This window comes from Aotus nancymaae, unplaced genomic scaffold (genome assembly GCF_030222135.1).
Source record: "Aotus nancymaae isolate 86718 unplaced genomic scaffold, 86718_ANA_hifiasm-v0.15.2.pri h1tg000029l, whole genome shotgun sequence".
Classification (NCBI taxonomy): domain Eukaryota; kingdom Metazoa; phylum Chordata; class Mammalia; order Primates; family Aotidae; genus Aotus; species Aotus nancymaae.
Genome location: NW_026988442.1, coordinates 54,771,007 through 54,792,844, shown reverse-complemented (window position 1 = coordinate 54,792,844; position 21,838 = coordinate 54,771,007). Strand labels below are relative to the sequence as shown.

The 21,838-nt window shown below is 38.0% G+C and overlaps 1 protein-coding gene and 1 pseudogene across 1 annotated transcript in view; one reads left to right on the top strand and one right to left on the bottom strand.

Moving 5' to 3' along the window:
* Positions 1-21,838, bottom strand: part of ACVR1C (activin A receptor type 1C) — a 108,508-nt gene that overhangs the window by 71,323 nt on the left and 15,347 nt on the right. The window lies entirely within an intron of this gene.
* On the top strand, positions 15,994-21,682 carry LOC105718971 (RNA-binding protein EWS-like; annotated as a pseudogene).

The window sequence follows — 21,838 nt, the reverse complement described above, 5'->3', positions numbered from 1 at the left end:
GGGTCCCGGTTCAAGCAATTCTCCTGCCTCAGCCTCCCAAGGAGCTGGGATTATAGGCACGCACCACCATGCCCAGCTAATTTTTGTATTTTTAGTAGAGACAGGGTTTCACCATGTTGGCCAGGCTAGTCTTGAACTCCTGACCTCGTGATGTATCCGCCTCAGCCTCCCAAAGTGCTGGGATTACAGACATGAGCCACCATGCCCAGCCTCTTTGTTATTATATTAACCCCACTAGAATGAAAGCTACTTGAGAGCTGAGCCCTTCTGTTTTATCTACCATCATATCCCCAACATTTAGAATAGGGTTTGACAGTGTGGTAAAAATTCAATAAAGATGTATTGAATTACAAATTGTAGAAAACTGCAAAGTACAGAAGAAATTTTTGTCCATGCTATTTAGCTCTTGGATGAATTTTAAAGTTTCTTCTCAATTTGAAAGAGGTTTTTATAAAGATATAGAATAGAAATAGAATAGATATGGAAATCCTTTGTCATATGTGTTACATGTAGCTCTTCCCACTTTGATATTTATTTGCATTTTTCCTAACACATTATCTTCATTAATTTGGGGGAAAAAAGATACTTGCCCCTTGTCAAAAAGAAGTAATACACATAATATAAAGAAGGAAGTAAAATAAAATATGGGATCACTCCTAATCCCATATCCCCCAAACCACTACTGTTAACAACCTCTCCACATATTACTCGTGGAGTTTTACATTAGATATGCATAGTGATGTTCTCATTAAAATCCTGATAACATGATAGATGTAAACTGTGTCTATCAATATTTTACTCTGCAATTTCTTATTTTGCTTTGAAGCTTAGAAAATCTCCCATCCAGATATTTTCTAAACAATCAATATTTTCTTTCACTTCCTGATTTGTTTTTTAGACACATAAATATTTATGGAATTTTGATATGGACCATCCAAATCATAAATACAAATCTCCTTGACAGTGGTAAGTGAATTACTTTATGGCAAGTCTTTAGATAAGTATTTTACATCACTATTTAAAGAGTATTTTACTACATGCCAAACTCTTCCGCAAACAGTTAAGACAGGGAGGGAGGGAGAGAGGAGAGAGAAAAGACATGCACTAAAGGAACTTGGCTGTGTAGGTTAAAGGATGTTAGGACAGTGTGGTAAACTGAGCCAGGGACACATATACGAGCCGTGAGCTGCATTGGGACACAGACGCCGAGCACTACTGAACCCGGCTGAGGCTGGGGTAAGGTAGGGGAGGGGACGGGAGGGTTTCTTGGAGGATAATCTTGAGAAGTACACTTGTTCACCCTTGCAGCCGTTCAGAGGACCAGTCCCAGCCCATCCTCTCAGCAGTCCTCCAAGACCGTCCAGCCAGCAGCCACCAGCCCGAGGAAACCGCGGCAGTCCCCCTCACCCCACCACCAGGCAATGTGAAAAATACCTCCTGCTGCAAGGCGGCACTGCATGGGCACTAACCTGCCCCCACTTTGTCAACGTGTGTGGTCAAACTCATTCCCCTGATGGAACTCCATTCCCAGTTCCCAGCCCGCTCGCCACCCCAACAAGGACCTTGGTGCCCCGGTCCGCCCCTGCGGAGCTCCCCTTGCCTGGACTTGAAGGTTGGAGCTCGGAGGCCCCCCTCAAGAGCAGCGGCCAGGGGCTTGCGCCTCCCCTTGGCCTGATGAGCTTGCGGAGGGGCACCCTGGGGTCGCCAGGACTCCTTAGCTGTCCGCTAGACCTTGGAGCAGTGAATTCAGTCTGACGACAGCTCCCGCGGGGCTCCGCCACCTCCCCGAGGGCAGCACAACCCCAGGGAGACTTTCTCCGACGGCTTCCCAGCGCCCCCGGGTACCATCTAGTGGCAGCAGACACAGGACGCAGGCTACTTTTCACAGAATGACCTCCACTCCAGATTAGCATTTCTCAAGCATTTTTAAAACCCATGTCTCTTTAAAATGATCATAAGATCTCACAATCTCGATTTTCTGTTATTTGAAATTTTAAAATAAAATGCCTTATCTAGAAGCAAATCAGGGCAGATATGATTTGAGGACGCTTTTTCATTTGGAAATAGTGGGCCTTCACTCTCTAACACACTTGAAGATAACCATTCTAGTCTGGGAGGATTTGCTAGACTGGTATTTATTAAGAGAAATCTCTTCTTTGCATCAAAAAATTCCATTCATCCAAATATTGCCAATGAAGTCTTTCTAAATTGTAAGAAGAAATGAGAAACTGATAATTAAGCCCTTCATGTGTATTATAATTTGCATATTCACTTAGGTCATATTGGTCTTATCACTGTTATATTTTTGCTCACATAAAATCATGCCTGATAATGGTGGTTACCAGATCTGGAAGTTTCACTGACCAGTAAAGTTTCAAAAATAATTTGGGGACCCAACGAAGGGTTACACCAAATTTTTGTTTTGTCAAGGAAGAACATTGAAAAAATACAGCATTCTCTATTACCATCATTACAAAAAAGAAGTCAATTCACTTGATTTAATCATTTCACACTGTATACATATCAAAACAACACATTGTATCTCATAAACACAATTATGATTTATTAATTAAAATATTAAAAGAATAAAAATAAAATAGCTCACATTTAAAAAAGAAAAAAGAGTATTATAACACCAATCAAGAAAGTAAAGACATAAATCCCAGAATTAAGGTCTGACTTTACCAAAATCAAGGATATCTTTTAAAAATTTCAAATGTGGGTAAACATAATTGTATTTGATAATGTTACATTTCTTTTAATAGTCTTTTGTCTTTTTTGAGATGGAGTGGCACCATCTCAGTTCACTACAACCTCCATGTTCCACGTTCAAGTGATTCTCCTGCCTCAGCCTCCTGAGTAGCTAGGATTACAGGGACTCGCCACCACACCCAGCTAATTTTGTATTTTTCGTAGAGGTAGGCTTTCACTATGTTGGCCAGGCTGGTCTTGAACTCCTGACTTTAAATGATCCACCCATCTTGGCCTCCCAAAGTGCTCAGATTACAGGCATGAGTCACTCACTCGGCTTTAATAGACTTTTTCTAATACATATTATTAATCTGGGGGTTGACTGCATCAGAAAGTGGAGCTTGAGTGTCCAGCCTGTTATTGTTCCAACCTGTTTTATTCACAATTAATGGCCATACTCCACATGGAAATGTTGTCTCAAGTGGAGGGACCAAACTTCCATAGTGCTATTTTCACTCAATATGGAATATTCTGGAAACTGAAAAAAGCTGAATAATAGCCACCTACTCCAAGCTACAGAGAAAGTTAATAATGGCAGACCAGGTATGTAGCTAACAAGGGACGTCTCTGCCCAGGGAACAGGGCTGCTGAGCTTTCCCGGCTCAACAAGCTCATTCTAGATAGATGTTCACCTATCAGAAATGCACCTGGCAATGCCTCCATCAGTATTGGAGCACAAATCTTAACACTATATTTGATCAGCCTGCACATTTAAGTCTATCTTACAGGACTTGGAAGACAGTATGCATCTTTTGAATTAGTACAGTCCTTTGTTCAATATATTGTTTGTCAAATCTATAATTTACTTGATGATTAACTCCTGATCAATAATCAACTCCTGAAGGATACTATTTCCATCAATATCTTGCAGTGATAAGCAGGGATTGCTACTCTGTAGCATGGAGAGGTGAACCTGTGTAAAGAAAAAAATACCACAGAGTCCCTGATCTAGTCCAGGGCATTTAGGGAACAAATTAGGAGACTTGGGGCTCTAATCTTAGTTATAGTAATATGGCCTGTGGACCTTACGTGTTCAACTAATCTGTCCAAAAAAGAAATCAATTAGATGATCTCTAATGTGCCTTCCAGTTCTAAAGTTCTATACCCCTAAAAGTGGAAGGCACCAATGGCCACTGTCTAGTATCAGAAAGAGCAATATGAGTGATAGCATACCCAGAAAACCCAGTTGTTGCCCTAGAATCACAGTTAAGGAAGAAAACTGTTCAGGAGAATAATATATTATGATAAAGACTAACGTGAATAATCAGAGTTCATGTTTTGGAGGTCTGTAAGTCACTGAAATCTAGTTTTGTGTTTTCAATCTCTATTAAAGTGGAGAAGACAGAAACCAAATGAGAGAAAAGGAGAGTCTGGTGATGAAAGGAGCACATGGCATACTCAATTTATTGGGGAAAGATGCCATGGAATACAAAAAGTTAACAAAGAAATCATGAACTTCCAAACTGAAAGCTAAGAAGGCCCTGACTTTTTAAAAGGAAGCCATTAAAAGTAACCAGTAAGTAATCAACAATCGATAGTCATATTACACAGTTACAAAATTGAAGAGACAGAAAAAGAACTGTCTATCTCAAGTTTAGAATGAAAGTAGAAAAGAAAATGGAAAAGGTAAAGTCCTCAAGGGTTCTCAGGGGCTCACTTGTCAGAAATTTTTATCACAATCCACAGTTACATATTTATATATGATCAGATATGGTAAAAAATAGATAATTCTCAATCTAGAAATAAAAGGAAAGTATCCTAAGTAATAAGCTGATCTAGCTAAAAATAGAGTGGCAAGCTCAGGGTTGAAAAGGGAAGAGGAGGACAAGTGATTGGAAGAATGTTTTTGTTTTATTAAGGCTGATCCCAGCTGAGCATCTTTCCAACATTGACCATGAGGCTCAAAAATTTAGCTTTTCAGCATAATATGAAGAACTCATATATTGTGCAAACATAAAAAGGGAATCATCACCACCCCTCCCTTCAAAGAAGAAGCGTGGGAATGGGAGCTGATGAATGGGAAGCACACTTTTAAAATCCATAATTTTTTAAAAAAATATAATTCTTAGACTTCTAGGAATTATCATAACTATTTTAGAAAATAGGTTACAGGCTGGTCGAGGTGGCTCGTGCTTGTAATTCCAGCACTTTGGGAGGCTGAGGCCAGCAGATCACTTAAGGTCAGGAGTTCGAGACCAGCCTAGCCAACATGGTGAAACACCATCTCTATTAAAAATACAAAATTAGCCAGGCGTGGTGGCAAGCACCTGTAATCTCAGCTACTCGGGAGGCTGAGGAATGAAAATCGCTTGAACCCAGAAGGTGGAGGTTGCACTGAGCCAAGGTTGCACCACTGCACTCCAGTTTGGGTGATTTAAAAAAAAATTAAAAAAAAAAAAAAAACAGAAGACGGTAGGTTACATGGCTTCTCCTGGTTCCTTTTATCTATCAAGATACTGCTAAGTAAAATAACTGCCTGTTTCTTTTTTTGCAGCTGCACAAATATATTTCAAGACATAAAAGTAAAAAAGTGAGAAAATATAAGAAAGAAGTTATAGGACCTCCAAAAAAGTCTCAAAGAACTCATATTAGCCAGAACAAAAGGAAAGTCTAAGGTAGGTCATCTGTGTCTTGCTGCTTCTTTTATAGTGATATAAAACAAAACAAAAACCTTCTGTTTGTAGCTGTGTTTGAGTTTAACATTGTTGGAATTCAGCAAAGTGTAGTAAAAAAGATCCTGCACTTTGGAAAATGTGTATCTGTAGTTCTAATCCTGAGCCACCCCTAACCCCACTGTGCAGCCTGACAGGTTACCAAGCCTCTCTAAATCTGTGCATGCACTGATGAGGCAGGGATAATAGTTCCTATCTCACACGGTTATTATGAAAATTTTTAAAAGAGATATTCTAGATAACACATTTAACACACCACAGATGTAAAAAAAAATGAAAATGAAAAAAATGAACACCCGAAAATTAAGCTCCTGCTATTACAAGTTATGGGCTATTCAGAGCTCAACATTTAAGGCACAAACCACACTCCTTAAAAATAACTTTCAGTGTTTCTCACAACTTTCTGGTTCTGATTAACATTTTCCTTGGTAGTGACACTGCCACACTAAGGTGATAAAATCAGCAGTTCCAAATCAAGATAGACATTTTTGTTAAAATTTTTAAAAATTGGCATCTGTACATAAGGAAGGGGTAGCTGTATCTGGAACATTAACACCCATATTGGTTACTGCACTAATACTTTTCCCTTTCAATCAACCATTTCTTGGATCTGATAATTTCAATAGGAAATTAACAAAGTAAATGAACAGAGAAAGAAAAGCTGTCAATAAACATGAAAAGTTTAAATCTCACTAATAAAACAAAATTAGTGCAAGGACATAACTTTCATTTGCCAACTTGGAAATGATTTTGTAAATTATAACACACAGAAATGACTGGGGGGGGTGGTCAACAAAAGTTCATCTTCATACACAGTTGGTAGAGTATCAATTGGTACAAACTTTTAGATGTACAATCTGAAATATTTATCTTGCTTGAGTCCTAAGAATATGTATATTTGTGGTTGTAGTTCTACTTCCACATGAAATAAGCACAAAAGTTTAATACTTCCATTACAGAGTTATTATTCACAAAAGTGAAAAACAGAAATAGACTAAACACCCCCATGTCAAATAATGTCCTCCTTTTTAGTAATATTTATTTAGATTGGAAATTTCTCACTGTAAATATTAAATGAAAAGTAACATAATTAAACATATAGGATATGATCTCAATTTTTATATATGCATTGAAATAAATAGAAGGAAATACATTCAACTATTAATAGTGGTTATCTCTGAAGTATGGTATTAAAAATGAATTTTACGTTTTTCTACATTTTTTCCTAAATTTCCTATAAAGAACATATTAATATACTGTAATCAGGGATTAATATTATTTTGTTAAAGTCATTTCGTGTTCTGTCAAAGTATTTCATTCACAGGGAGTGGCTAACCATATCACAGAGACATCTTCAGTCAGCTTTTCAGCAAAGGCCTCTAAAATAACCCTGATGGTGGGGTCTGGGTAAACACCCACAGGTTTGACTGCCACACTCCACCATAGCTACAGCAAGTCTGTTTTTAAGTCCAAAAATTGGAATGTGTGGTCCGAAATAGGCTAGCACACTTGAAAGCAGGGCTGTCCCTGAAAATTCAGATACACCATTATCATAAAATGACTCTCACTCTACATGGAAACTTACCTGATCTTTGGGATATAAATAAGATTAGCCTAGCTTGATCTTTCCATAACTTTTCCTCTTACCTTTTAATTGTTGAGAGAGGGTTACAACAGACATAGTGACTTTCCCTAACTGAAGAAGATAATCAAGAAAATGCTGACTGCCCACTATGTGCATGGCACTGTATTCAACGAGGGGTACCTCTAATCTGACTCAGCAAAATAGGTTTGTTAACACATTAATGATCCTCTGTAGAGACTGCAGATGCAAGCAAAATTTTCCATAAGCAAGCTTAATTCTATAGTAAAGCGAGAAAAGGAGTCCAAGTAGCCCATAAGTGTTCCCCTTTAGGTGATAAATGACCTTTCGAATACAACCAAGTGCTTTCACCTAAAAGGACAGGTGAGCAAATGTTGCATTTACAATGAACTTTATCTATGCACAGATAATGTCCCTGACTGCAATTTCCTTTGCTAAGAGATCACTATTCCATGTTAACAAATTAAACATAACCTAATTTATCCTAATTTGATTTCATTTCTATCTACCTAATGCCATTTTTCAGAATGAAGATTATACAGACAAAAAAAAAATTTTAATATGTACAGAAATTTCTTTCAAAGAAGTTATAAAACATGGGTACATTTTAATTATTTGTAATTTTAAACTATTTCTATTTAATTAATGTTATAACTGCACATGGCAAAAAAAGTAGTATAGGAATAATTTTTTAAAAAAAGCATTCATCTAGTGACCCACATCTCCCCACTCTCACTTCCCAGAGGCATCCACTTTTAACTATTGTTGTTATTCTTTAGGACACTAAGTTAGGATATTAATTCTAAAAATATATCTGATTAACCAATTTGAAACATTATCTGCTGACTTCCTGATCTGCATGATTTCTTAGTTTATCTATAGGCTCTCCAATTTGGGGAGGAGAGACGGATTTATTGAGATGTAATTTACATATAGCAATTATTACAGTAACTATTTTAGTGTAGTTTTATGAGTTTTGACAACTACAATTCCATAATCCCTCCTGCCAAACTTATACTACTTTTTAGACAATTTCTCTCTGTCCCAAATGCTGGCAAGCAGTGATATTTTCTGTTCCTATACTTTGCCTTCTTCAGAATGTCACACAAATGCAGTCTTTTCAGCCTGGCTTTTTGCATTTGGTTTAAGGCATTTGAGATTCATTCACCATGTTGCATACATCAGTAGCTTTTTTGAATGCATATACAACCACTTGTTTATCCATTCACCAGTTAAAGGACATTTGGTTTTTTTCCCATTTTTCTGGATTCGAAATAAATCTGTAATAATCATTAATAAATGGTTTTTATGTGAAGTTTTATTTCTCTTTGCTAAATACCTAGGAGTGGGAATACTACATTGTATAGAAGTTATATATTTAACTTTATATAGAAAAGTGTTTTCCAAAGGGCTTGTATCATTTTACATTTCTGCCAGTGATGTATGAGAGTTCCAGTTACTTACATATTTTGTCCACTTCTTACTGAGTTGTTTCCTTATTACCGAGTTCTGAGTATTCCCTATACTTTTCGGATACTAGTGCTTTATAAGATACATGTTTTGCAAATATTATTTCCTGGCCTGCATTTTGTCTTCTTCTTCTCTTAACAGCATCTTTCAAGGGACAGAAGTTTGTAATTTTGATGAAGTCTAATTTATTCAATATTTTTCTTTTACAGATCATGCTTTTAGTACCATAATCTAAGAAATGTTGCCTAACCTAAGATCAAAATGTTTTCTTCTATGTTTTCTTTTAGAAGTTTTTATAGTTTTAGATTTTATTCTTAGGTTCATTTTAGTTAATACTTGCAAACATGCAAGAAATACTGGTGTTCTTATTTATTTATTTATTTGTTTATTTTGCTTATGAATGTATCCAGTGTAATTTGTTGAAGAGACTATTCTTTCTTCATTAAATTGCCTTTATAATTTTCTCAAAAACATCAATTGACATATATATATATGGGTCTATTTCTGGTTTCTCTGTTCTATTCTGTTGATCAATGTGCCTCTCCCTTTGTCAATACCACAGTCTTAATTATTGTAGATTTATAATAAATCTTGAAATCAGGTACTATGAGCATTCCAACTTTGTTTTTGTTTTTCAAAATTAACTTGGTTATTCTCATTCCTTTGCCTTTCCCTATAAATTTTAGAATCACCTTGGTGAATTCTACATAAATTTCTGCTAAGATTTTGACTGAAACTTTCAATTATAGACCAGTTTGGAGACAATTAATAAATTGACAACACTGAGCCATTGATTCTGTGCCTATAGTACAATAGGCCCTCAATATCTGCAGGGAATTTGTTCCATGACTCCTGAGGATATCGAAATCCATGGATGTGCAAGTCTCATATAAAACAGCATATTTGCTTATAACCTATGGACATCCTCCCCTACACTTCATTTTACTTTTATTTAAATATTTATTGACGCATACATAATGTTTTGCTTACTTATGAGGTACATATAAGTGTTTGTTACATGCATAGAATGTATAATAGTCAAGTCAGGTTATCCATCACCTTGAGATTTATCATTTCTATGTGTTGGTAATATTTCAAGTCCCCTCTTCCAGTAACTTTGAAATATACAATATATTGTTGGCAAATATAGTAACCCTAATCTGCTATCAAGCATTAGAACTTATTTCTTCTAAATAATTGTATGTTTGTACCCATTAACAAATGCCTCTTCAGCCTCCCCTCCCACTTTCCCTCCTTCCCAGCTTTTGGTATCTATCATTCTATTCTCTATGTTCATGACAGTAAGTTTTTTAGCCCCCACATATAAATGAGAACATATGGCATTTGTCTTTCTATACCTGGCTTATTTCACTTGACATAATGACCTCCAGTTCCATCATGTTGCTGCAAATAACATGGTTATATTCTGTTTTATGGCTGAACAATATTCCATCATGTATATATATATACACTACATTTTCTTTATCCATTCATTCATTGATGGACATTTAGGCTGACTCCACAATGTAGGTTTTCAATAGCACTGTGATAAACATGTGAGTGCAGGAATCCCTTTGACATAGTGATTTATTTCCTTTGGATAAATACCCAATAGTGGGACTGCTGGATTGAATGGTAGTTCTAACTTTAGTTTTTTAAGGACTCTTCGTGCTGTTTTCCATAGTGATTGTGCTAGTTTACATTCCCACCCACAGTGTACAAGAGTTTACTTTTCTCTGGATACTTTGCCAGCATCTTTTTTTTTTTTTTTTTTTTTGTCTTTTTACTAATAGCCATTCTAACTGGGATGAGATGATATCTCATGTTAGTTTTTATTTGCATTTCCCTGATGATTAGTGATGTTGAGCATTTTTTCATATACCTGTTAGCCATTTGTATGTCTTCTTTTGAGAAAGGTCTATTCATAAACCTTTGCCCATAATGGGATTATTTGTTTGTTTGTTTTTGCTGTTGAGTTTGGGTTCATTTTATATTCTGGATATTAGTCCCCTGTCAAATAAGAAATTTACAAATATTTTCTTTAATTTACCAGGTTGTCTCCTCAGTCTGTTGATTGTTTCTTTTGCTATACAGAAGCTTTTTAGTTTAACATAGTCCCATTTTTCTATTTTTGTTTTTGTTGCCTGTTCTTTCAAGATCTTAGCCATAAAATCTTTGCCTAGACCAATGTCATAAAGTGTTTCCCCTATGTTTTCTTCTAGTAGTTTTATAGTTTCTGGTTTTACATTTAAACCTGTAATCCATGCGAAGTTTGATTTTGTATACATTGAGGACTAGGGGTCCAGTTTCATTCTTCTGAATATAATTACCCACTTCTCCCAGCATCATTCATTAAAGAAGGCCTTTTCCCCCAATGTGCATTCATGGCAGCTTTGTTGAAGATCAGTTGGCTCTAAATACGTGGATTTATTTCTGAGTTCTCTATTCTGTTTCATTGGTCTATGTGTCTATTTTTATAGCAATACCATGCTGCTTGGTCACTGTAGCCTTCCAATATGTTTTGAAGTCAGTTAGGATGGTGTCTCCAGCTTTGCTCTTTTTGCTTAGAATTGTTTTGGTTATCTGGGCTCTTTTTTGGTTCTGTATGAATTTTAGAATTCTTTTTTTATATTTCTGTGAAAAATGACATTTGGTCACTATAGTCTTCCAATATGTTTTGAAGTCAGTTAGGATGGTGTCTCCAGCTTTGCTCTTTTTGCTTAGAATTGTTTTGGTTATCTGGGCTCTTTTTTGATTCCATATGAATTTTAGGATTCCTTTTTTATGTTTCTGTGAAAAAATGACATTAGTATTTTGAGAGAAATGGCACTGAATCTATAGATACCTTTAGGTAGTATGGTCATTTTCACAATACTAACTCTTCAGATCCATGAGCATGGAATGTCTTTTCATTTTTTCGTGTCCTTTTCAATTTGTTTCATCAGTGTTTGGTGGTTTTACTTGTATAGATGTTTTACATTCTTGGTTAAGTTTATTCCTATGTATTTTTGTAGATATTTTAAATGAGAGTGCCTTCCTGATTTTTTCTTAGCTAGTTCATTATTGAAGTATATAAATGCTATTTATTTTTGAATGTCAGTTTTGTATCTTCAACCTTTACTGAACTGAACAGTTCTAGGATTTTTTTTGGTGGAGGCTTTTGATTTTTCTAAATATAAGATCATGTCTTCTGCAAAGACGGATAATTTTATTTTCTCATTTCCAATTTGTATGCCTTTTATTTCTGTCTCTGGTCTGACTACTCTGTCTGGGACTTCCAATACTATGGTGAAAAGGAGTGGTGAGCATGGGCATTCTTGTCTTGTTCCAGTTCTTGCAGGAAAGGCTTTCAACTTTTCCCCATTCAGTATGATGTTAGCTGTCAGTTTGTCACATATTACTTTTATTATTTTGAGGTATATGCCTTCTATGCCTACATTATTGAGAGTTTTTTAAAGAGTTGTTAAATTTTGTTCAATACTTTTTCTGCATCTATTGAAATAATCATATGATCTTTATAGTCTTCATGCTGTTGATGTGAGGTATAACATTTATCAATTTATGTATGTTGAGCCATGCTTGCATCCCTGATGTAAATCTCACGTGATCATGATATGTTATCTTTTTGATGTGCTGTTAGATTCAGTTTGTTAGTATTTTGTGGAGGATTTTTGCATCTTTCTTCATCAGGGATATTGATTGGCATGTAGATTTCTTTTTTTCATTGTGTCATTATTTAGTGGTACCAGGATATTGCTGGCCTTGAAAAATGAGTTAAGGAGAATTTCCTGCTCTTCAATTTTTTTCTAATAGTTTAAGGATAACTGGTATTAGATCTTCTTTATATGTTTGGTAGAATTCCACAGTGAATCCATCTAGTCCTGGGCTTTCCCTTGTTAGGTGACTTTTCATCACAACTCAATCACACTACTTGTTATTGGTCTATTCCGGTTTTCTATTTCTTTCTGGTTCAATCTTGATAGGTTGTATGTTTCCAGAAATTTATCCATTTCCTCTATGTTTTTCAGTTTGTTACTTTATAGTTGTTCATAACAGTCTGATAGTCTTTTGTATTTTTGTGGTATCAATTATAGTATCTCCTTTTTCATTTCTGATTTTGTGTCTTCTCTCTTTATTCCTTAGTCTAGTTAACAGTTGATCATTTTTGTTTTTCTTTTCAAAGAGCCAATTTTTTTACCTCATTGATCTTTGAATTTCTTTTTTGTTATTTAGTTCATTTAGTTCTGCTGTAATCTTTATTATTTATTTTCTTCTGTTAATTTGGGGTTTGTTTTGCTCTTGCTTTTCTAGTTCATTGAGGTGCCTTGTCAGGTTATTTGAAATCTGATATGTTTCTTTTAGTGTGGGCATTTATTGCTAAAAACTTCTCTATTACCACTGCTTTTGCTATATCCCACAGGTTCTGATATGCTGTGTTTCCATTTTCATTGGTTTCAGACTCTTTTTAAATGTCCATCTTCATTTCCTCCTTGATTCAATGGTTGTTTAGGAGCATGTTGTTTAATTCCCATGTATTTGTATAGTTTCCAAATTTCCTCTTGGTATTAATTTCTAGTTTTATTCCATTGTAGTCTGAAAAGACACTTGATATTATTTTAACTTACAAAATTTGTTGAGGCTTGTTTTGCAACCTAACATATGATCTCTCCTGAAGAATGTTCCATGTGTTGATGCAAAAGATGAATATTCTGCAGTTGTTGGACAGAATGTTCTGTATATGTTTGTTAGATCCATTTGGCCTAAGGTCCAGTTTAAATCCAATGTTTCTTTGTTCATTTTCTGTCTAGATAAACTGTCTAATGATGAAAGTGGGATACTGAAGTCTCCCACTATTAATGTATTGCAGTCTCGCTCTCTCTTTAGATCTAGTAATATGTGGTTCATGAATCTGGGTGCATGCATACTTAGAATTGTTATATCTGCTTGCTGGATTTATCCCTTTAAAATTATAGAATGATATTCTTTGTCTTCTTTTTTACTGCTCTTGACTTAAAGTTTCTATTATCTGATATAAGTATAATGACTGCTGTTCACTTTTGGTTTCTGTTTGTGTGAAATATCTTTTTTATCCCTTTACTTTCAGTGTATATGTGTCTTTACAGGTAAAGTGCATTTCTTATAGGCAGCGTATAGTTGGATGATTTTTTTTCATCTAATCAGCCAGTCTATATCTTTCAAGTAGAGAGTTTAATCCATTTCTATTCAAGGTCATTATTGATATGTGAGGTTTTGTTCCTGTCATATTGTTAACTGTTTTCTAGTTGTTTTATAACTTCTTTGTTCCTTTTTCTCTTAATATTTGTCCTTGTGGTTTAGTGGTTCTGTAGTGGTCCTATTTGAGTTATTTCTCTTTGTAATATGTGTGTTTGTCGTACCAGTGAGTTTTATACTTTCATATGTTTGCATGGTAGTAATTGCTTTCATGATGGTTGTCTTTTTGCTTCCAGCTTTAAGACTCCCTTGAGCATTTCTTACAGTGGTGATAAATTCCCTAAGCATTTACTTGTCTAGGAAAGACTTCATTTCTCCTTCATTTGTGAAGGATAATTTCACTGGATATAGTTTTCTTGTGTATCAGTTTTCTTCTTTCAGCATTTTAAATATATCATCCCATTCTCTCATAGCCTATAAGGTTTCTGTTGAGAATTCCACCTTTAAAAAGATGGGAGTTCCTTTATAGGTGACTAGACACTTTTGCTGTTTTTAGAATTCTCTTTTCTCTTTGACTTTAGACAGCTTGATTATAATGTACCATGGAGAAGACATTTTTGTAATGTATCTGTTTGGGGATTGTTGGGCCTCCTGTATTTGAATGTCTAAATCTCTTGCTAGACTTGGGAAAGTTTTCATCCATTATTTCATTGGATAGGTTTTTAAACACTTTTGGTGTCTCTTTACCTTCTAGGATACTAATAATTTGTATATTTGGTCCCTTTTTATGTCCCATATATTATAAAGAATTTGTTCACTGTTTTTTATCATTTTATCTTTATTTTTGTCTGACCAAACTTTCTTGAAAGACTTGTCTTCAAGTTCTGAGGTTCTTTCTTCTGCTTGATCTAGTCTTCTGCTTAAGCTTTCAAATGTATTTTGTATTTCATTCAGTAACTTCCTCAGTTCCAAGATTTCTTACGATATCTTTGGTAAATTCCTCTGTCATATCCTGAATTGTTTTTCTGATTTCTTTGTACTATTTTTGAAAGTTCTCTTGTATCTCACTTAGATTCTTTAAACTCAATAATTTGAATTCTTTATCTGGGATTTGTGGAATTCCTTTTCGATTGGGATATGTTGCTAGAGACTTACTATGTTCCCTTGAAGGTGTCATGTCCTTGCCTTTTAATGTTTCTTGTGTTCTTACATTGATACCTACACATCTGATGCAATAGTCACTTCTTCCAATTTTCCAAATTTCCTTTTGTAGGAGAGGACTTTTTCCTGAAGATGTATCTATGGCATAGGTTGGGGGTAGGGCCTTTCCTCTTTGATTTTGGGTTCATGTAGTAGTGTAGTCTCTGTATGACCTTTTTGCTGTAAACAGCATCAGTGGTATCTGTGATTTCTTCAGTGAGTTAAGGTATGGTTATGAGTGGAGGCTCTGGTGAAGTTGTGCTGATGACAGGAATTCTAGGTGGGCCAGTCTTTAGGCACGAGTGGCAGCAACAGTGGTCTGAACATGTCTGTCCTTAGACCCCAGGGTGGCATATATTGGCTGTAATGTTAGTGGATCCAGATGGGTCTATTCTTGAGCCTCCAGGTAGCCTGATTGGGATGCTGGCAGGTGAGTGGGTGGGTTCTTGGGCCCCTGGTCAATAGGCTTGTTATGGGCAGTAGCAATAGCAGTGGTAGGACAACTTTCTGGGTCTTGAGCTGTGTGTGCTGGTGTTGGCAGCATCTGTGATGGGCTGGGTAGGCCAGTCACCAGACTCCTAGGTGGCATGTGTGTGTATTTTGTCAATGGTGTTGACAGCAAGCTGGGTGGGCCAGTCTTCAAGTTCCTGAGGGGAGTGTACAGATGCCAGACATGGTAAAATGGGCAGGGTGATCTCCAGGTTCTCAGACAGCATGCTTGGGCTCTGTGGTGGTGGTGCCAGGGTAGGCAGGTCTGACCTTGGGGCCCTGGTGATATGCAGGGGCATGGGCTGTAGTAGACAGAGTGAGGTAATCTGTGATGGAGGGTGTGGAGAACATGACTCCAGGACTCATACTAGAGCACAGCATTCATGCTATTGGGGTAAATGGAGCTGCTTTTACCGGTCCCCTGTGGGTAGCTCTCAGGGTCTGAGAAGTGCACACTTTGGCTCTGGCAATAGCACTGGCCACAGCAATGTGTGGGGAACCTGTATTCAGGCCACATGCTAGAGTACAGAGGCTGTGTTCCTGGTGTGGGCAGAGTAAGTGACCACAGTCCCAAACAGGGAGCTCTTAGGTTCTGGGTAGCACTTACTTCAGCTCCTGGCTGCAGCAGTGACCGCAATGTTTTCGGGGGTTAGTGGGGAGGGATCCTGCCCTCCTTGCATAGGTCCCAAAACAGAAGCTACATTGACAGGGGGCGCTGAGTCACCACTCATGGCCCCAGATAGGCAGCTCCAGACAGGTAGCCCACCTCAGCCTCTGGCAGCAGCAAGGGCAGCTGTGGTGCAGTGGTGTAGTAAGGGACAGGATCTCACTCTTCTATGGGCTAGCCTGAGCACAAAGGCCACTCTGCCAGTGAGAACAGGGTTGCTACTCCCAGACCATCAGCACTCAGGGTCACCCACCTCAACTCCTACTGGCAGCAACTGCTGCAGCAGTGTGTGGAATTGGGAAGGGGTCCCATTCTCTGATTGCAAGCCCAATGGCAAAGTCCATGCCACTGCTGGGGACAAGGTCACTTCTCACAGCTCCAGACAGGCAACTCTCAGGCTCTGCAAAGTGTATATACACTCTGGTTTCTTTTGTCCCAGGGGCCACCTCCTTGGTGTGCCGCACAGTTCTTTCTCCAGGAAGTAGTACTCCATGTGGACTAGAGAACTAAGGAGCACACAGCACCTTTGGGTCCAGCCATCACTGTGCCACTGTAGCCCTCTGGCTAGGCACTGGGGAAAGTCAGGGGGGACTTCCAGAATGTAGAACTATAGAGGCCATGGTTACCAAGGTGGGATGAAGCCAAGTGACAGCAGGACTCACAATTATGCCATTTTGCAGCTGCTTAGGTCTCAGGGATGTGGGTGACCCATGATAAGCTCCTGTCTAGTGTAATGTCCCTGCAGAGTCTCCAGATCATTGTCCATGTTAATCTAAGGGCTCATATGGATAGAAGGGCTCTCCCATGGCAACAGTCTAGTGCAGATGTGGACTGCTAAGGGTCTCTTACTTACCCATTCCCTGTAATAAGGAGCCCCTCTGGGATCCCAGCCAATCTCGGCCACTGGCTGCTCACTTTCCTTTTTCTTCTGTGCCTCAGGTGTTTCCTGTGACTTCTCTGTTTATCTCCAGTGATCTTTCCTAGATGTTCTATTCAAGGTCTGATTATCTCTTTACAATTTTGGTTCTTCTTTCTGGGGAGGGTGAATATCTAATATCTTTAGTCAGCCATCTTGACTCCTCTATACTTTAAATAATCTCTAGATTACTTATAATACCTAATGCTATATAAATAGTTGTAATACTGTATTGTTTTTTATTTGCATTATTTTTATTGTTGTATTGTTAATTTTTGTTGTTTTTTCCAAATATTTTGAATCTGCAGTTGTTTGAATCTGTAGATGTGAACGCCACAGATATGGAGGGCCAATTATATAGAATTCCATTCATTTGGATTTACTTTAAATTATTTCAACTACTTTTTTTTTTTGAGACGAAGTAGTTTAGTGTTGTCATCTGTTTTTAAATGCATCTGTTAATATTGTCATATGATTTTTCTTTATTCTGCTAAAATGGTAAATTGAAATATTAGATTTTTGAATGTTGAACCAGCCTTGCATTACTAGGACAAACTCCACTTGAAAAAGATGTATTAGACTGTTGTTGTATTTTTGTTCAATTTGATAACATTTTGTTGAGGATTTTTGCATCTCTATGAGAGATACTGGTTTGTAGTTTTCTTTCATTGTGATGTCTTTACCTAGTTTAGGTTTCAGTGTAACACGGGTTTTATAAAATAACCTGAAAGATGTTCCCTCCAGTTGCATATTCTGAAAGTTTATGTAGAATAGACATTATTTCTTCCTAAAAATTTTTATAGAATTCACCAACGAAGTAAGATTACAGTCTTTTTTGTTAGAAGTTTTCAAGTTTTGAGCTATAAAATGAATGCCTTTAATCTCTTTAGGACTATTCCGATTATCTATTATGCCTTGATATCTATAAAGATATATGTCTTTATATCTTTGAAGGAATTTGCTCATTTTACCTAAATTTTTGAATTGTGGACAAAATACAGTATTTCCTTATTTTTAGTTTTATGTCTGTAGGGTGGATAGTAATGTCCTTCTTTCATTTCTAACACCAGCAATTTGTGTATTCCTTCTATTTTCTTTGTAAATCTAGCTAAAGGTGGACCACTTTGACCCCTGAGTATTTAGAAGTTTGTTGCTTAATAAGTTCCTGTCATTGATTGCTAGTTTGTTTCCCTCGTGTTCAGAGAACATATTCTGTATAGTTTAATTTTTTTTAAATGTATTAGGTTTGTTCTATGCCCCACAATATTGTCTACCTTGGCTAAAATTCTACACACACTTTAAAATACGTATATTTTGCTGTTGTTAGTTAGAATGTTACATAAATATCAATTAAATCAAGTTGATTAAAATCATTTTTTAGATATTGTATATCCTTACTAAAGTTTGGTTCACTTATTCTATCAGATATGAAAGAGAAGTTTGAAGACTCAAAATATAATTACAGATGTGTCTATTTCCCTTTCATTTCTATCTATTGTTGTTTCATGCATTTTGAAGCTCTATAGCTAGAAGCATACACAACATTATGATACTTGTCAGTGAAGTGATATTTTTATCCCTATGGAAAACCCTTGAAACATCTTATCTTTTCATGTCTATTTTGTTTGTTATTAATATAGCCACTCCAGCTTTCTTATAATTAGTAAGTTTGCATAGTATAATTTTTCCATAATTTTAATCTATTTGTCTCTTTATATTTAAAGTGCATTTCTTATGTTAAAGTGGATTTCTTATGATAGCATATAGATCTTGCTTTTTTTACCCAGTCTGACAATCTCAGTCTTTTCATTGCTATACTTAAACCATTTACATTTAATGTAATTATTGGTATGACTGAATTAAAATCTATCATATTGTTTATTGTTTTCTATTCACTGTTTTTGTTCCCTTAGATATTTTGTCATCATGCTTTTGGATTAATTGAATATTTTTATTCCATTTTATTTACATTATTAGTTTATTATTTTTACCATTTTAAAAATATTTTTAGGAGTTGCCCTTGCAGGTGGGCACAGTGGTTCATGCCTATAATACCAGCACATTGTGAGGCCAAGACAGGAGGACCACTTAAGGCCAGGAGTTCAAGACCAGCCTGAACACTGTAGCAAGACCCTGTCTCTACTACTAATAATAACACAAAAATAAATACAAAAATAAAAGTGGCCAGGTGTAGTGTATGCTTTTGAGTTTTTGTGGGTTTTGTCTCTTTGTTTCGAGACAGGGTCTCGCTTTGTCACCAGGTTGGAGTGCAGTGACATGATGATAGCTCACTGCAGCCTTGACCTCCCAAACTCAAGTGATTCTGCCACCTCAGCCTCCCCAGTAGCTGGGACTACAGGTGTGCACAACCACACCTGGCTAATTTTTTTATTTTTTTTTAAAGATGGGGTCTTGCTATGTTTCCTAGACTGGTCTCAAACTCCTGGGCACAAGTAATCCTTCCACTTTGGCCTCCCAAAGTGCTGGGATTACCTAAGTTTTTATTTATTGGAAAATGTCTATTTCTCTTTCATTAAAAAAAAAAAAACCTTCATGTAGTATGGAATACTGGGTTGGGAATTTTTTACTCATTACATTTAAACTTGTCACTTTATTGCAATAGGATCGTTCTCATAAGAAAAAAAAATTAGAGAGAGGGAAAGCAAGGAGAGACGGACATTGAGAGAACAAGGAGGAATGAGAGAAAATAGCATCCACAGATTACAGTACCTATAGCCAAGCTGCAGCGCAGCAGGGCTACAGTGGTTACAACACCCAGCCCACTCGAGGATATACACAGACCACCCAGGCATATGAGCAACAAAGCTATGTAACCTATGGACAGCCCACTGATGTCAGCTACACCCAGGCTCAAACCACTGCAACCTATGGGCAGACTGCCTATGCAACTTCTTATAGACAGCCTCCCACTGGTTATACTACTCCAACTTCCCCCCAGGCATACAGCCAGGCTGTCCAGGGGTATGGCACTGGTGCTTATGATACCACCACTGCTACAGTCACCACCACCCAGGCCTCCTACATAGCTCAGTCTGCATATGGCACTCAGCCTGCTTATCCAGCCTATGGGCAGCAGCCAGCAGCCACTGCACCTACAAGACTGCAGGATGGTAATAAGTCCACTGAGACTAGTCAACCTCAATCTAGCACAGGAGGTTTCAACCAGGCCAGCCTAGGATATGGACAGAGTAACTACAGTTATCCCCAGGTACCTGGGAGCTGGCCCATGCAGCCAGTCACCGCACCTCCATCCTACCCTCTTACCAGCTATTCCTCTACACAGCCGACTAATTATGATCAGAGCAGTTGCTCTCAGCAGAACACCTATGGGCAACCAAGCAGCTATAAACAGCAGAGTAGCTATGGTCAACAAAGCAGCTATGGGCAGCAGCCTCCCACTAGTTACCCATCCTAAACTGGATCCTACAGCCAGGCTCCAAGTCAACATAGCCAACAGGGCAGCAGCTATGGGCAGCAGAGTTCATGCCGACAGGACCACCCCAGTAGCATGGGGGGTTTATGGGCAGGAGTCTGGAGGGTTTTCTGGACCAGGAAAGAAATGGAGTATGAGTGGCCCTGATAACTGGGGCAGAAGAAGAGGGGGATTTGATAGTTGGGTCATGAGCAGAGGTGGGCAAGGAGGAGGACGTGGTGGAATGAGTGCTGGAGAGCGAGGTGGCTTCAATAAGCCTGGTGGACCCATGGACAAAGGACCAGATCTTGATCTAGGCCCACCTGTAGAACCTGATGAAGACTCTGATGACAGTGCAATTTATGTACAAGGATTAAATGATAATGTGACTCTAGATGATCTGCTAGACTTCTCTAAGCAGTGTAGGGTTGTTAAGATGAACAAGAGAACTGGGCAATCCATGATCCACATCTACGTGGACAAGGAAACAGGAAGGCCCAAAGGCAATGCCACAGTGTCCTATGAAGACCCACCTACTGTCAAGGCTGCCATGGAGTGGTTTGACAGGAAAGATTTTGAAGGGAGCAAACTTAAAGTCTCTCTTGCTCGGAAGATGCCTCCAATGAACAGTATGCGGGGTGGTATGCCACCCCGTGAGGGCAGAGGGATGCCACCACCACTCTGCGGAGGTCCAGGAAGCCCAGAAGGTCCTGGGGGACCCATGGGTCACATGAGAGGCTGTGGAGGAGATAGAGGAGGCTTCCCTCTGGGGGAAACCCCCCAGAGGAGGAAACATCCTGCACCGAGTTGGAGACTGCTAGTGTCCCAATCCAGGTCGTGGAAACCAGAACTTCACCTGGAGAACAGAGTGCAACCAGTGTAAGGCCCCAAAGCCTGAAGGTTTCCTCCCACCACCCTTCCAGCTCCCAGATGGTGATTGTGGCAGAGGCCCTGGTGGCATATGGGGAAGAGGAGGTGGCCTCATGGATCATGGTGGTCCTGGTGGAATGTTCAGAGGTGGCTGTGGTGTAGACAGAGGTGGCTTCCGTGGTGGCCGGGGCATGAACTGAGGTGGCTTTGGTGGAGGAAGACAAGGTGGCCCTGGGGGGCCCCCTGGACCTTTGATGAAACAGATGGGAGGAAGAAGAGGAGGACATGGAGGACATTTATATCTCTTCAACTATTTCTTCTGTCCCATTCTCCCTTTTTTTCCCTTCTAGCATTCCATTTACACATATGTTATATTACTTGACCTGGAAAATTTGATAAAGGCGAGCACCATCAGGAGTGCAGAGATCAGCCCTACTAGATGCAGAGACCCCCACAAAGCTGCATTGATGATCAGATTTATTTTTTAAACCAGAAAATGTTTTAAATGTATAATTCCATATTTACAATGTTGGCCACAACATTATGATTATTCCTTGTCTGTACTTTAGTATTTTTCATCATTTGTGAAGAAACA